This window comes from Pleurodeles waltl, chromosome 6 (assembly GCF_031143425.1).
Source record: "Pleurodeles waltl isolate 20211129_DDA chromosome 6, aPleWal1.hap1.20221129, whole genome shotgun sequence".
Taxonomy (NCBI): Eukaryota; Metazoa; Chordata; class Amphibia; order Caudata; family Salamandridae; genus Pleurodeles; species Pleurodeles waltl.
This window is the reverse complement of record NC_090445.1, coordinates 75,368,123-75,385,748: the sequence shown is the minus strand read 5'-3', so window position 1 is coordinate 75,385,748 and position 17,626 is coordinate 75,368,123. Positions and strand designations below refer to the sequence as shown.

Sequence of the window (17,626 nt, the reverse complement as noted above, 5' to 3'; positions counted from 1 at the left end):
CTCGTTCTTGACCTAACTAAGGCCTCTGCCCAAACATGGCTTCAGCCATTACATCTCTGCAAGTGATTCTGAAAGTAAACAGAAAAAAAAACATATCTAATGCTATCCTCAAAGAGGAAACAGAAGATTATTCTTTGAATACCCAATGGATCACTCTCTGTGATGTTTTAATGAGAAAAAGGGGGGTTCTGGTCATTTCACATACAATTCCTTTGAGTAGCTGCTTGTAGTTACCACCATGCAACAACAATGCATGCTACTTCTTATGACGATTGGTACGATAAGGAATATTATAAGCTGAAGAAAGCTTATAAAGGCAGAGCAGCCTGGTCAGTGAGCTGCTGTGCCTCCCGTAGCTCCACCTGTAAGTAGAGCCCTCCTTCCTTTTTACTCCTGACCTCTGCCCCCTCCTCTCTCTCATGCTGCACTCCCACGCTGCTGCCCCCGCGGCCCGCCCATTTTTTCACACCGGTTTCGCCCCAGCTCCCGCCTCCCAGCTGTCCTCTCCCCCCCTTAATGGTGGCCGCTGGCACACCGAAGGCACGCCTAAGGCAAGCCTGTCTGCGCCCATCCGTGCCCGTCCGTGCCTGGACTGTGCCCACCACTGCAATACCTGACTCCGCTAGGACACCACCACCCTCCAAGCACTCAACACCGGCCGCTCATCCACCTGCCATCAAGCCACCCCGCAGCTCACCTGTGGACCTTCCTCCTGCCTGAATTTCTCCTTCACCAGCCTCCACGCCAACGACCCACCCACCAAGGCAGGACGCAACCATCTCAGACGCATTCTACTCACCAGCATCCACGGCAATGACCCACCTACCAAGGCAGGACGCAACCATCTCAGATGCATTCTACTCATTACCCGCTCTGTCCACAAACATGCCGTTGAACTTTGGAATCTCCTCGATTCAGCCTCCCAGACGTCGCTTTCCTGACCAAGACCTGGATGAACCCCTCCTCAGCGCCCGACATCGCCATAGCCATTCTGAACAGCTACAAGATCACCCGCAGGGACCGCACCAACAGACCAGGAGGAGGCATCGCCATCGTCCACAAGAATATCCTCTGAATCACGACCAGCACCGAAGACACCCTCTGCACCGCCGAACACCTGCACTTCCAGATCCACACCGACCCAAACACCACCCTCAGAGGGACCCTTGTTTACAGACCACCCGGCCTCCGTCAGCGACTCCATCACTGACAGCAGCACGCACACTCTCGCAGCCACAGACTACATACTCCTCAGGGACTTGAACTTCCACCTCGAGAACACCAACGACAACAACTCTACCACCCTGCTTGACAACCTCGCCAACCTTGGCCTCAAGCAGCTCGTCATGACACCCACCCACCCACTTCCACCAGCAAACACGTCTCCTTAAGCCACACCACTGAACTCCACTGGACTGCCCACCGCTGCATCCAGTTCTCCTTCGAGAAACCCACAACACACCATAACCCGCAACGGATTACCCACGCAGATGGAACAAGGTCACCGAAGACCAACTGATCACTACCCTCTCCCGGAACCAACCTATCAACACCACCGACACTGACACAGAACCTGCAACCTCAGGCAATGGATCAACGACTGTGCCAACACTCTCGCCCCGATCAGGAAACTCTCCAACAGACGCACTGACAGAAAGGCCTTCTGGTTCACCATTGACCTCCAAGATTCCAGGCAAAGAGGCCGATGACTCGAGAAGAAGTGGTGCCAAGATAAGACATCAGACAACCACACAGCCTTCAGGAACACCATCCGCAGACACCACCAACTCATCCAAACTGCCGAGAGCCACCTTCAAAGAAAGCATCAACAACAATGCACACAGCTACAAGGAGCTCATCAACATCGTGAAGGAGCTATCCAACCCCAGCTCCAACGTCAACAACATCCCACCCTCACAAGACCTCTGCGACTCCCTAACCACCTTCTACTACCGCAAGATCGCAGACATCCATGACAGCTTCAAGACTCAGACCCCCCCGTCAACCACCGACACCACATCCTCACCACCCACCAGCCTCCTGCTCTCCTGGACCCATGTCAATGACAACAACACCATCGAAATCATGAACACCATCCATTCTGGCTCACCATCCGAACCCTGCCCTCACCACATCTTCAACAAAGTAAGCTCTGTCATCGCACCCCAACTCCGGAAGATCATCAACAGTTCCTTTGAGACCGCCACCTTCCCGGAGAGCGGGAAACACGCCAAGATCAATGCCCTCCTCAAGAAACCCAAGTCGGACCCAAAGGACCTCAAGAACATCCGGCCCACCTCCGTGCTCCCCTTCCCGGAAAAAGTAATAGAGAAAGTTGACAACAAACAACTGACCCGTTTCCTCAAGGAGAACAACACTCTGGACCCATCCCAATCCGGACTCCGCAGCAACCACAGCACCAAAACTGCCCTCATTGCCGCAACCAACGATATCAGAACCATACTTGACAACGGCGATACCGCGGCCCTCATCCTCCTGGACCTCTCAGCCGCATTCGGCACCGTCTGCCACTACACCCTATGCACACGCCTCAACGATGGAGGGATCCACGACAGAGCCCTGGACTGGATCACCTCCTTCCTCACCGGCAGAACTCATACAGTCCGCCTCCCTCCATTCCACTCTGAAGCCACCAAAATCATCTGCGGCATACCTCAGGGATCGTCCCTTAGCCCGACCCTCTTTAACGTCTACATGGCTCTACTCGCAAACATTGCCCAATCTCAAAACCTCAACAGCGTCTCATACACCAATGACACTCAGCTGATCCTCTCCAGCACCAAGGACCCCGCCATAGCCAAAATCAACCTCCACAAAGGAATGAAGGCCATCGCCGAATGGATGAAGAACAGCTGCCTGAAACTAAATTCCGACAAAACTGAGGTCCTCATCTTCGGCTCCACCCCCTCAGGCCCGGGACGATTCCTGGTGGCCTGCCACACTGGGAACTACACCGACACCCACCGATCACGCACACAACCTGGGATTCATCCTGGACTCATCACTATCAGTGACCCAGCAAGTTAACACTATCTCTTCCTCCTGCTTCAACAAGATCTACAAATGGATACCCACTTAAACCAGAAGGATGGTCACCCAGGCCCTCGTAAGCAGCAAACTGGACTACGGCAATGCCCTCTACGCAGGAACCACGGCCAAGCTCCAGAAAAGACTGCAATGCAAACAGAACGCCTCCGCACGCCTCATCCTGGACATCCCCCGCCACTGCCACATCACAGCCTACCTGAGAGACACTGGCTCCCCGTCAACAAGAGAATCACATTCAAACTCCTCAACCACACTCACAAGGCACTGCACAACACCGGACCAGAATACCTCAATAGACGGCTCTCCTTCTACACCCCGACCTGACAGCTTCGCTCCGCCGACCTTGCCCTCGCCACCATCCCACGAATCCACAGAACGACCGCCGTGGCAGATCGTTCTCCCACCTTGCTGCCAAGATGTGGAATACTCTTCCCACCCACCTGCAACAGACACAGGACCTACGTACCTTCAGGAGACACCTCAAGACATGGCTGTTTGAGCAGTAGCAGCCCCCCTCCCCTCAGCACCTTGAGACTCTCACAGGTGAGTAGTGCACTTTACAAATACCCTGATTGATTGATTGATCTTATGGTGGCAATGGGAAACAAGAACAAGTTCAAGGGGGGTGGGGAGTGAACTTAAGCTACATGAAACAAAAATGTCTTATAAACACCTAATCAGATGCAAGAATTCAGAACATCAAGGTTTGGCAGGCTCTTGTGAAAAATTGATTTCTTAACTTGACGTGAGGGCTCTATTTTGTCTACCATTTCAGTTCCATTTGTTCTGTGCTACGAGCAAAATAGTATGTCTCAGCCCAGCTAAATTTTTCTTTCTTGCAAATGTGCTGGTTTCTTAGAGTTGCTTTCAAAACTTTGTAGATGGGCTAATTACCCCATTTTCTAGAAATGTTATCTCCATGTTTTAACATCCTGTTCTTGTGGTTCAAAGTTGTTACAGGAAATGTTTGCTTGAACGTGTTTGGAAATTATGACGCATGTATAGTGTGGTAAAGTGATTATTTTTTTTTCAATAAAAGACATCGAAGGCTGAGGGAAAGGTCAGTTGCTTTGGTCAAACTGTGTCCTTTTTGACACTCTTTGGAGGTGACCCACTGCAGTGAATAAAATGCTACCTTGAAGCATAATCCGAATCCTTGTATTTTATCTTGTAGAAAATCAGCCTCTTACAAGAAGAGAATTTATTTCACACTCTTCAGACTGCAATTGACCACAAAAATATTTAAAAAAGTATTGGGAAATTATAAGATAGGGATGTGAGGGTTCTGCCAAGAAGCTTGAAGTTAACATAAGCCCATATAGGTGGCTTGAGCACTTCCCGTTGTACCAAAAGCCTACTGATTTAAATGACACGAGGACGGTGCCATTGGAAAAGCATAAAGGGCAAGTACCTAGTAGAACTTGTATTTTACAGTCACTGTATGCAGGGCATGTCTTTAACCAGATGGAGACAGCTGAAACTATCCAGAATCAGAAATCACGTAAAGCACTGGCCCGACAAAATTCCAGTTCATGTGTTGAAAAACAATCAGGATCGGACCATTAACAGCGTTATTTAACACCGTAATGACTCTTTGTCTGGTTCCAAAATCATGGAAGTCTTCCATAATTGTGCTGATTCAAAAGAAAGGGGGGAAAGATGACTCCTCCAATTATCGGCCAATTACCCTATTAGACTGCATCAGGACAATCTCTGTGAAACTATTACTGTCACGACTCGAGACCTGGACGAAGGAGAACAATATCATATCCAACCTTCAGGCCAAATTCTGAAATGGCCAAAATACAATAGACCAGGCTCTGAGGTTATACATGATTTGTATGAAGCATGTGGCCTTGCAAAACTCCCCACTTTTCTTTGTCTTCATAGATATAAAAACACTATTCTATTGTGTTGACCACTCAGTCCTTTGGAGGATTCTGGAAGAAGGAGGTTTCTCAAGTAACTATTTGAGTATCCTAAAGGATCTGCAGTGCGGTAATGATTCCAAAGTAAAATTTGGTGTAAAAGCAGAATGCACAGTGAAGTTTAAAATAAACATTGGTGTTATGCATGGTTGCATTCTTGTCCCTACATTATTTAACATTTAAGTCAATGGGATTGGCCAGTCTTTCAGAAATCTTGGTCTTGATGTTCTGATATTGGAGAAGGAGTATATTCTGATCCTGCTGTTTGCAAATTATGCAGTAATATTACTGCGTACTGAGAAATGAATGCATTGGCTTTTGAATGACTTCGAGTTATTCTGTAAGGTAAGGTACTGAAGTTAATAATCAATATGGAAAAAAACAAGTATATGATAATTAATCCAAAATCAAAGTTACTGTCAACATTCAGGATTTATGGTAAACCAATTGAGCGAGGTAAAACGTATGACTACCTAGGTATACGAATGGATGATCATTTAAATTGGAAAGCTCATCTGGGAAAGTCAAAAACAACCTTGATGCAAACATTTGGAGCAATTCTACATCTTAGTAAGTCAAGCAGAAAGAGACTCATAAAACCAGCATTAACTGCATTCAAGGCAAAAGCAAGGGTTGCCTGCTGCTATGGTGCTGAACTTAAAAAAACGGAAAACATGTTCTTGTGACATATACTAAACCTGAGTCCTATTACTCCAGAGCCTGCTGTTATGGTGCTGAACTTCAAAAAACGGAAATCATATTCTTGTGACATATACTAAACCTGAGTCCTAGTACTCCAGAGATGGCATTAAGAGCTGAGCTGAGCTGGGGTTGATCGTGGAGGATCTCATCCAATTTTTCCCCCAAAGTTACTAGGTACGAGTGTGGTCGAACTCAGCTCTTGCATCATATAGCATGGTCCAGCAGGAACTGCGACAATGCAACAATTTCAATAGTTTACTCTGGTTCAAGCACGTTAAGAACATTCCAACATCCATTGGTTGGGAAGAGCAATGGAATAATCCATAACTGATAAATAAGGCAAGCCTGGAACTGGTTAAAGCAAATATTGGGCATGTATGAAGCACAAGCGAGAAGCCAAGAATGGCAACCTCCTGACTAAATTACCTGAAAGTAAAATCTGAACCACACTGGGAGCTATTCTTGGACTTGCTGCTCCCTCCTGAGAAAAGGGCATTATGGGGGTCATTCCAATGTTGGCGGGCGGCGGAGGCCGCCCGCCAGAATTCCCCCCTCCGAAATACCGCGCCGCGGTCAAAAGACCGCGGCGGGTATTACAAGTTTTCCCCTGGGCTGGCGGGCGGTTGCTGAAAAACCGCCCGCCAGCCCAGGGGAAAACGACCTTCCCACGAGGATGCCGGCTCGTAATCGAGCCGGCGGAGTGGGAAGGTGCGACGGGTGCAGTGGCACCCGTCGCGTATTTCAGTGTCTGCAAGGCAGACACTGAAATACTTTGTGGGGCCCTCTTACGGGGGCCCCTGCCGTGCCCATGCCATTGGCATGGGCACGGCAGGGGCCCCCAGGGGCCCCGCGACCCCACCTACCGCCATCCTGTTCATGGCGGCTTTCCCGCCATGAACAGGATGGCGGTAGGGGGGGTCGGAATCCTCATGGCTGCGGAGCGCGGGATTCACACGAGCAGCGGAAAGTCGGCGGGAGACCGCTGACTTTCCGCTTCTGACCGCGGCTGAACCGCCGCGGTCAGAATGCTCGTTGGAGCACCGCCAGCCTGTTGGCAGTGCTCCCGTGGTCGGTGGCCCTGGCGGCCACCGGCCGCCAGGGTCAGAATGACCCTCTATATCTCATGTTTAGATGAGGAACTTTTCCGGTGTGAACCTTTACTAAATCATGGGATAAAGACCCTGGAAGTGGATCTGACATGTGTCCCTCTACACTAGGGGGTCCGCAAACAATTATGCATTTTATGCTGCTATGTGATATTTTGCAGAAAATCGAAAACTATTACCTATGTCCCCTATTTCTAAAAATGTAATCCAAGATGCTGCAGTGCAGACTTTTTATTATGTCATAGAACTGATCGTATGGGGATTTACCAGGCAGTTGCTTTGTATATAAATGCTGCTCAGAAGACCTGCTATAGACAGTGGAGAAGGAGGAGGGTTAAAACCATAAACCAGCTGCTAGTGACAGTTTTGCTATTATCTGTTTGGCTGTGGAGGGTGTGCTCGCCATTTGATAGAGCTGCCCCTGTAAAATGGAGCTTGGCTTGACTCGGGCACAATGGACGACCTGGAGCCCCCTACTGACTAGACAGAGCACTGAGAGTTATTATTGCACATTTATACTTGCACTTTATAAAATGCTCGCTTAAGTATCTGTTGTCTATTGGCCCATATCTGAGGGTTAATTTCCATTGGGTTGTCAGCAAAACTCAAATTTTTTAGTCAATTCATCTTTTTTGTTTAAAATAGTAGGTTATTTCTGGCCACAGGCTTGTGCTCATGTTTTATTTCAGTTAACTATAAGACCGTTGTCAGGTTTCTTAAAATGTATACTTGCTCCGAGTAGGTAACTAGCAGAAATAGTCTTAAATATTTGCACCTAGGTACCCATTTCTTAGCTGGTACTTTTTGTAAGATCTAATGACCGCTCTATCTAATTGATTGGTTTTATTAGTGATGTACGTTGTCTGTTTGCACTTGTACTTTACATCACATCTTTGATGATGCACAAGGTGTAGTATTTATATGAACTGTGCTTAAGTTGTTTTAAGTCAACAAGAGTTGTGGTGAGTTTATTATGTGCTATAAATATCAATGTGAGGCTCAGACTACATACAATGTGTGCTCCCCTTTAAAGTGGCAATACCTTTGGTGTGTCATTTAATCCTGTATGCGGTGAGGGTGAGAAAAGACATGACTTGTGCCCCTCATAAGGTGGCAATACTCTTGTTGTGCCACTTACTCCTATCCGGGATGAGGCTCAGACTAGACACACCAGACACCCCGCACTACTGGATGGATTTCCCAATGGAACTATCATGCCAGAAGTCACCTCTGTTTTGCAGTGACAAACAGTAGGAGACAGGCTCCAGGAGTGGTGCAGAGAAGAGGCCTTCAGCCTTCCCTGTTTATCATACCTGGGCAAAGCTCTGATAGAAAATAGCAAAACACCAAGAGAAGGTGTGCTATGTGATCCATCTTAAGAAACTTGATTTACAGGCTTTCTATTTACTACTTCTGCTACTTTTTAGCATAGAGCTTAGAAACAGAGTTAAGGTGGTGGGATGACAGAACTTGCAAACCATATTAGAAAGGTTCATATTGTCTTCCCTGACCATATTAGGCACTACTGCATTTAGTTTCGGATTCTGTGTGGTTACTTTTCTTTTTTATTGACTAAACTTGGGTTTTAGATATAAACATTTTGAAGCATATCCCCTGATTTGTAGTGCAATTCTGAGTGTCTTATTCAGTTACGAAAGAGGCTTCGTAGTTCCACTGTGTTGTTGCACTAATCTAGTGGGTCTGATAAGGACTAGAAAACACTTCCTGCATTGTACTGCTCAGTGTGTGGTGTATTGGTCTTAGTCCAACTGGATTTCTAATTCGTATTGGTGCACTGAACTGAGTTCTTGCACTAGGGGTTTTGAAATCCAAACGTTGCATGTTGTGGGGGTGGTGGCCAAGAGCGTGACAGTCCTTGGAAGTTTGAACTTTGCAGTCATCACTCAACTACGAATTTCCCACCCACAATAAAGGGCCTATTGATATGTCTAGTTGATGAGGTATATGTTAGAAAAACCCCTCTGCTGTGCATTAAAAGGATATTTAAAATCACCTTTGAATTCCAGTGACCTTAACAAGTGTCTCTGTCTTCAGCTTTGTTCTTCTAAGTGGTCACAGGACTCCTTAGTGAGTTACAATATCCTTATAATGTATGGCAGAGGATATTTGATCCCTTATGGAGTATTGAAAGGCCAATTTACATAATAAGGAGAGATAAGAGCCTGGCTGTTCCTGGTTACAGAGTGGCACCAGATTGTATACATAGAGAGTAGAAATAGGTTTGTCTGTTGCTGATTATAAAGGGCAATGCACCCCAGCTTGGTTACAAAAGGAGGGTTGACATGAGCCTGGTGTTCATTGCTAGAGACAGCGTACATGTTTGTTAACCCCAGCAAGAAGTAATAAGAGCTTGGTGCCCTATTACAAGTGTGGGAGATATGAACCTAGTGGTGCCTGGTTAAACAGCACAGAAGTTCATTTACACAGGGAGGGGACACGTTGGAGTGTTGTTGCCTGTTCACAGATGGCACACAAGTTTATGTAGAAAAGAGGGATACGAGCCTGGTGCACATTCCTGATATGGGAGATGCTAATCTGGTTACTAATGGCACATATTTATATAGGGAGGGGTCACTTTAGTCTGGTGCTCATTTATATATGTGGATGTGAATCTGAAGGTGCCTGATTACTGATGGCACATACTTGTTTACATAGGGAGGAGTCACATTAGTCTGGTGCTCATTTACATGTGCAGGATTTGTGACCCTAGTGGTGCCTGGTTACTTATGACACACAAGCTTGTTGACAGAGACAAGACACATATGAATCTAGTGACGCTAGTTGCAGACGGCTTCACAAGCTCATTTGCATAGCAAAGAGTTACATTAGTCTGGTGCTTCTGTACATATGCACAAGTGGGCCGGTTCAAGATGGCCCACAGGCTCATTTACATACAAGACTGGTGGTTCCTGGTTAGAGACGGCACACTAGTATGTTTACACATGGAGAAGGGTAGGAGTCTAGTGCTCCTTTACCTATGGGGGAGATGTGAGCTTGATGGTGCCTGGTTACAGATGACGCACAGGAGCTTTTAAACAGGGAGAGGGGCTAGGTGACTAATGAAAGCCAGAGTCTGGCAACCTGCAGAATGATGGATACTCAGTTCAACCACCATGGTACATTATGTTTAACAGAATGTTTTCAGCCCCCGGCTTCAACCATAATCCTGCTGACATCCGAACCAAGCCATGTAGAACCCGGTGTTATCTCTGTCCTCTATCAACACATAATATACCTATTCATAAATTCCATAAGCTCTTTCAGCAACAGCTCCAGTTGGTTGCAAGCTACACACCAAGTAATAGGAAGACCTATTAAGAGACCACTTTCAGGTGTCTGACTTATCTGGTCACAACATTCAATCACAAATGAACAAAACCAGAATACAGAATTTAACTCCCCAACAACACACTGTAAGAGAGATGAGTGCTACTCAAATTTGAACATGTCTCCCCTTATATATGTCATATTAATATACTATAACTAAGGCTGAAAGGCATCAGAGTTTTGTACAGGGTCCAAGGCAGACAGTCAACATGTGATTAGTGGGTAGATGGTTTCTAAGAGGGAAAAATGCCTATTAATTCGTCATGATGTGTTGTTCTTTAAAGTGGTGCATTTCAGCTCATTTCTGTCACAATAGGCAGCTATGATAATTTCATTCATGCCCATTCTAGACCAGCATGATGACAAAACACATGCATTCTGTTCAAGAAGAAAGGAATGTTGACATGGTCTGGGAACACTAACAACATATCTTATGTCAAACCTCACATATTTAACTGATGGACATTAAAGAGGGATAGGAAGTGAAACACTGAGAAAAATGTAACCTGGAGAATTGCTGCAAATTAATTTAAACTACATAACTACAACTGTGTGACTTGGGAGCCTATTATTTCTCAATATAGTCCTCGTTTGTTATTACGTTACAGTACTCACATTATCATCTGCACTAAAAGAGATGGGAGCCTGGGGTGTCTGGTCAGAGAAGCTTATTTACATACAAAAGGGGTGACAACCTGATCACAAAGCACAACACAACTTGTTTATGTACAATGATTGTATTCTGCACAGGGCAAAGTGATTCAGGTAATAGTGTGAGTATTGTTTGACAGGAGCGGACAGTCTTAGTAGGTGAAACCTGAATGTCTGCAGGCTAGCAGCTTTAGCTCTTTCAACTATTTGAGAGAGGGCGCCAGTGTCAATATCTGGGCTTTTACTTTTTGCATCTGCAGTCGGTGCAGATTCCACCTAAAACAGTAACCTTTTCAGCGAGGTGGTCTGCTTCCTAGAGTCTGTCTGCTTTGCTTTTCCCATACTTCGGTCAGCAAAGGTAACTGTGTCTTCCACTAAAGTGCCCTTACCTCGCTTCTGTAACGTGGGTTGAGCAGTAAGGCCTAAGGCACGCTTGAAGGTAAAACAAAACAGTGGAAGTCACAAATTTCAATACAGTGTAGTAAAAAGAGACAATGAACTTCAAGATTCAAACAAAGTTTAGAAAAACAATAATATTTTAATAATTAGTCAGAAGCAAAATCAAGTAGAGGTCTGTGATTTAAGGATTATTAACTAGCAAAACAACTGTCCTAAAGGAAACAAAAGATACTGTTAGTCTGTTAGTCATGTACTCAAAACCAAAAAAGGGCAAATAAATTGAAAAAAGCAGATCCACTGAATCAATGTTGAAGGCACATACAAAACAGTAGTTGTCATAATTAGCCATGCCTGGGGGGTACTGGTAAGACTCATCTCCGGTGATGATTAACACTGGCATTTGGAGCAAGGATTTGGGCTGAATCACTCTCAGAAGGTGACGAGCTGCACAGAAGTGGCTTGAAGTGCAAAATGACAACAAAGTAGAGTTTGGTCATCAAGTCCAACCTGAATCTACAGCCATGAAAATATGTGAAACTTCAGGCAGGTAAAACAGCTGCCACGTGGTATGAGAACTAGCAGCGTAGTGAAGCTCACCCTGAGGGTTTGAACATGAAACTTGTAACTGTTAAGGTATACCACAACAGGTTCAAAGGTCGATCAACGATTCGACCCTTAGCTCAGTTGTTCAAGTGGAAAGGTAAAACACCAATAAAGGCAGATCAAGGTGCTGATGTCTTAGGTTTTGGGCTTTTGGTGCTTACATTGCAGCCGCACAGCGAGGGTAAAAACTGTTCATCATGTACAAAATGCACACAAAGAATAAGAGTACCTCAGAACCAGTAAACAGCAAAGTAACTTTAGCACCCATGTGATAATAAACACGACAAAATAAAGGAAAAGAAGGAAAAGGGAAGTAAATACTGATAACAGGGTTAAGGACATTGAAAAATGTTATGATCATAGCACTGTAATATCAAAGAGTTGTGATCACTGTCCCTCATGAGACCCAATGATGTAGCATGTACAGAAATAATACTTAATGTTATTTGTTGCCACTCCTTAGTCAAACAAATGCCTTAGACAAGTGGTCTGATGTTAAAGCAGGCTCTTTCGATTTGCTCCAATAGCAGTTCAAATACCAGCATCCACTTCAGATACCCTGGAGACTATTTGCAATGGCAGCTTATACCCATGAGTAATCTACTTTTGGCTATTCACCATTTACGAGTGTAAAGTACGGAGTGGAGCTAAACTTACAAGTGTAAGTTACTACCGCCAAAAAGGAGCAGGAGGAAGCCCAGCAACCTACATGGCCACCCTCTAAAACTGCAACATCCTGCCATAGAAAATAATGGATGCAGGGGCTTAAGATAAAGCTCTATTGGAACTGATCTTAAATTATAGTAATTTATTTAGCGTTTTTAAAAATATTTACAAATTCAGTAGAATATAAAAAAATATGTACTTTTACATATATATTTTATGGTAAAATATGTTAATAGCCTTTGATCGAAAAATAAATGTGACTAATTTGTTCTTAATAATTTCAATTAATTGTATACATATCTTTTTGTGAGTGTTAGTTCATATACATAGTAATTAATACAAAGCATTTTACTTTAGGTATTTAAAAAAATCTTTAAAAAATCATTTAAAATAGTTAAATTAATTAAATATTTAATTTAAAAATGCTGCACCATTTTATATTTTGTTTGCATGTAAAACAATATATAAATATATCCAAATATATATAAAAAATTACATTTGCATTGATATTTAACAAAAATGTATATTTTGAAAAACTGAATTAACTGTTTACATTTTCCCCAATAAATGTCCTTTTGGTGGAGATCTCTCTACAGTAAAGCATAGGGAGAAGTACAAAAATGTAAATGAAAATATTTTACTACAAATATTTACATGGTATAGCCTCAATAACATATTTTTAAATTTAAACTTAGTTACTTTGAATATACTAAATGTAAACTTTTTTTAAGCTTCCATTGAAAACCTTTCCACCTAAAGTAACATTTATATGGTTTTACTCATTAAATTTGATGTACAGTATTAAAGAAAACTCAGTTATACTGGACATCTATATTGATTTTTAACTAGTTTAAATAATGTAATTTAGCAATATTTCTGATGGGATTTTATTCCCTACCTTTATTATTTTCTATGGGACGTTGTTGCAGTACCAGTGATTGGCCATGCGTTTCCTGGATTTACTCCAACTCTCAGCTGGAGTATATTAACAGCTCTTTTTGGGTCCTTTTTGCCTGCAGGTACTTTACTTTAGAAGGTCAGTTTGTGAGTAGCAATAGGCTTACACTTTTGAAAGTGAGAGCATGTCCCAACTGAATTCCCTCCTTCGTCACAAGTATTTTCCATTTTCCAGTCACTCCCATCTGTTCCTCTCACATTTACTACTAAAATGTACACTTAACTGTACAGAAACTTTGCAGTCAGGGCAGAGTCCTACACACAGAAAATGATAGGAGAGGCAGAATGTCCATAAGTAGGTTTGTGAATAGCATTTTGTACTACTTTAGACGTCCTTTTGTAGTTTATGACTAGGCCAGATTATTTGTGAGACTCTACTGGATGTATCTGTTGTGAGTCTAAAGGTCATAAAACTTTCCTCAGCAGAGGGGACACTGCTTCCATTTATAGCAATAAGGAAATGGAAGAGACCACTAACGTGAATCTTTGTAATACTAGGCTGTGTACCCTCGGAACAAAATTGTTTAGGACTACTTATGGTGGGGGTGCCAAGAATGGTTTACATATGGCTGGCCCTGTCTATAGTTGCACAAAATTTAGAGAATGAGGTAGTGGAATGTTGTAGAGATTAACGATCAGTCCTCCCATCATCTTTAATTTTTCCCATTGAGGAGCCATAAATGGCACAGACATGAACAGATGTTGGTCCCATAGAGACATATGACAAAGGGACTGCTGCTGCAGCTTCCTGGTGAGGTTCATTAAGGCTGGAAACAGTTTAAGGTTACTTGCATTGCAGAACATAGGGGCCTGGTCTCAAAGTTAGGATCCAGTGGACTTTCCGGGTCAGAGCGATGGTTCATTGGCACACTGGGAGCAAAACACAATGAATGGAGTGAAACCACAAATAATTACTAAAGAATTAGACTAATTGAAGCATGTGCATTTTTTGGTGTGTCCTTTTCTCACAAGACAGTTATTAAGACAATCAATAGCTTGACACCTTTGTGCCTTTTTTACATTGTTTCTTTCATGTAGCTAGGTTGCATTTACAACTGAATTTTTTTTCACATTGAGAGCATTGATATATTTCTTTCTGGTTGAGGGCTCTCTCATGTTGAAACAAACTGAATCTCTGATGGACGTTTCCTGGCATTTACAACAATGATAAGGTTTTTACCGAGTGTGGATCATTTTGTGTTGAATGAGACTGGCTTTCAGACTGAATCTTTTCTGGCATTCATTGCATTGATAAGGCTTTTGTCCAGTGTGAGTTCTCTCATGTCTAATGAGAGTTATTTTCTGACTGAAGCTTTTCCAGCATGCAGAGCACTGATAAAGTTTTTGTCCAGTGTGAGTTCTCTCATGTTGAATGAGACCAGATTTACGACTGAAGCTTTTTTGGCATTCAGAGCACTGATACGGTTTTTCTCCAGTGTGAGCTGTCTCGTGTTGAGCAAGGCCAGATTTCTGACTGAAGCTTTTCCAGCATTCAGAGCACTGATACGGTTTTTGTCCAGTGTGAGTTCTCTCATGTTGAGTTAGACCAGATTTCTGACTGAAGCTTTTTTGGCATTCAGAGCACTGATATGGTTTTTGTCCAGTGTGAGTTCTCTCATGTTGAATGAGAACAGATTTCTGGCTGAAGCTCTTCCAGCATTCAGAGCAATGATATGGTTTCTGCCCAGTGTGGGTTCTCTCATGTCTAGTGAGAACAGATTTCACACTGAATCTTTTTTGGCACTCAGAGCACTGATAAGGTTTGAGTCCAGTATGGATTCTCTCATGTTGAATTAAACTTCGTTTCTCACTAAAGCTTTTCCAGCATTCAGAACACTGATACGGTTTTTGTCCAGTGTGTGTTCTCTCATGTTGAATGAGATCCGATTTCTGACTGAAACATTTTTGGCATTCAGAGCACTGATAAGGCTTGTGCCCAGTGTGAGTTCTCTCATGTACAGTTAAACCAGATCTGTCACAGAAACTTTTCTGGCATTCAGAGCACTGATACGGTTTTTGTCCAGTGTGAGTTCTCTCATGTCGAGTTAAACCAGATCTGTGACCGAAACCTTTATGGCATTCAGAGCACTGATACGGTTTTTGTCCAGTGTGAGTTCTCTCATGTTGAGCGAGAAAAGATTGATAACTGAAGCCTTTGCAGCATTCAGAGCACTGATACGGTTTTTGTCCAGTGTGAGTTCTCTCATGTTTAGTAAGAGTCACTTTTTGACTGAAGCTTTTCCAGCATTCAGAGCACTGATATGGTTTGTGTCCAGTGTGGGTTCTCTCATGTTGAGTGAGACCAGATTTCCAACTGAAACATTTTTGGCATTCAGAGCACTGATAAGGTTTGTGCCCAGTGTGAGTTCTCTCATGTGCAGTTAAACTGGATTTGCCACAGAAACATTTCTGACATTCAGAGCACTGATATGGTTTTTGTCCAGTGTGAGTTCTCTCATGCTGAGTTAAACCGGATATCTGACTGAAACATTTTTGGCATTCAGAGCACTGATAAGGTTTTTGTCCAGTGTGTGTTCTCTCATGTTGAGCTAGAACAGATTGATGACTGAAGTTTTTCCAGCATTCAGAGCACTGATATGGTTTTTGTCCAGTGTGAGTTCTCTCATGTTCAGTAAGAGTCTTTTTCTGACTGAAGCATTTCCAGCATTCAGAGCACTGATATGGTTTGTGTCCAGTGTGGGTTCTCTCATGTTGAGTAAGACCAGATTTCCGAATGAAACTTTGTTGGCACACAGAGCACTGATAAGGTTTGTGCCCTATGTGGATTCTCACATGTTGAATGAGAGAGGATTTGTGATGGAAACCTTTCTGGCATTCAGGGCACTGATAAGGTTTTTGTCCAGTGTGAGTTTTCTCGTGTTTAGTGACGTGGGATTCATAAAAAAAGCTGGTCTCACGTTCACTACTTTTATTTGAGATGTTAGTATCTCCATGTAGGGGTTGTTCCTGGATCCATGCCATTTTAAGACTGTATTTGATTCCAGAGTCTACACTTGTTACGTTACATTCAGCGTTATCTTCTGAAAATGCACTTCACATACTCTGCCAAACATTTGTACTTAGCTAATGATAGCTTTTAGCTGGAGATCATTTTTCCTACCATTAAAGGCAGCCTATCTAACTTGTCTTATACATTTTCACATAGTAGCCCTTGCATTTATCAAGATGTCTCTCATGGAGCCATTTTCTCCAAATTATGTCTAGGAGAGGTCTCTCAAGTAGAATTAGACTTATTTTGTGACTCCAGTTTATCACATTTGATTTCAGAGTTTTAAAAGCACTGAAGGTTCTTTGGGGTTTAGTGCTCACATGTTAGATAAATTTGCTCATAGAGGTAATGATCCCGGATTAGGACATGCCACACTGATTTTCAATAGACTATGCAGTAAAGTATCGCAGTAGAAGGTTTTTTGCTGTGAGGCTAAAGCCACAGCAGATACATGATCTACTTTGGCGAGCAGGGACACTTTGAAACAATTAGGATCAACCCAAGAGACAGAGTTGGTGGAGAAAATATTTCTATATTAAAAATGATAATCCAACGATTTTACTGTAGTGACAACAGGGAAAGAGTTTTCACAATTACTTTCTTTTAAACATTGTTTTCTATCCTCTTAAACCACAGGAAACAAAGACAAAATACTGTTCTTTTAAACTGAGGGGACTGGTCGTCCTGACAATTCTGTCACATGATGTGTACGGATACTGCTTTGTTTCGAATGCTTTCCTCATATATCACTCGATCAATTTTACAACACTGAATCATCTGCGTATAAGTGCACTGCGTGGATATCAACTGTTCTTAGTTCTTAATTACCTTAAAATTGTAAATTTGGTAATTGCTTCTGGTCATTTTACTTTGAGGTTTTGACAACTTATAATTAACATAAGAGATGTGAGAAATCAGTTTGACATTCGGTAGTTTCTTTTGCTCCACCTTCCTCACCATTCCTTGTGCAAAGAATGTGCTTCTGTTTACAGCTCTAGAATGTAGAATGTTTTACTTTCTTCAAAATAATCCCATTCATTGTGTTGCACAAAAGTACATTTCTTTTTTGGTTTGTATTTCAGTGACCTGTAGAAATAAAGTTAGAGATTGTAAGTGAACACACAGAAATAATATTTATGACCATTTTCTTTGCAGAAAGAAAGCATTTACAGTAGTGAGGTAGGAAA

At 43.1% G+C, this 17,626-nt stretch overlaps 1 pseudogene; it reads right to left on the bottom strand.

The window, feature by feature from the left end:
* The window catches only part of LOC138299229 (zinc finger protein 850-like), a 166,681-nt pseudogene that overhangs the window by 125,521 nt on the left and 23,534 nt on the right, over positions 1–17,626 (bottom strand).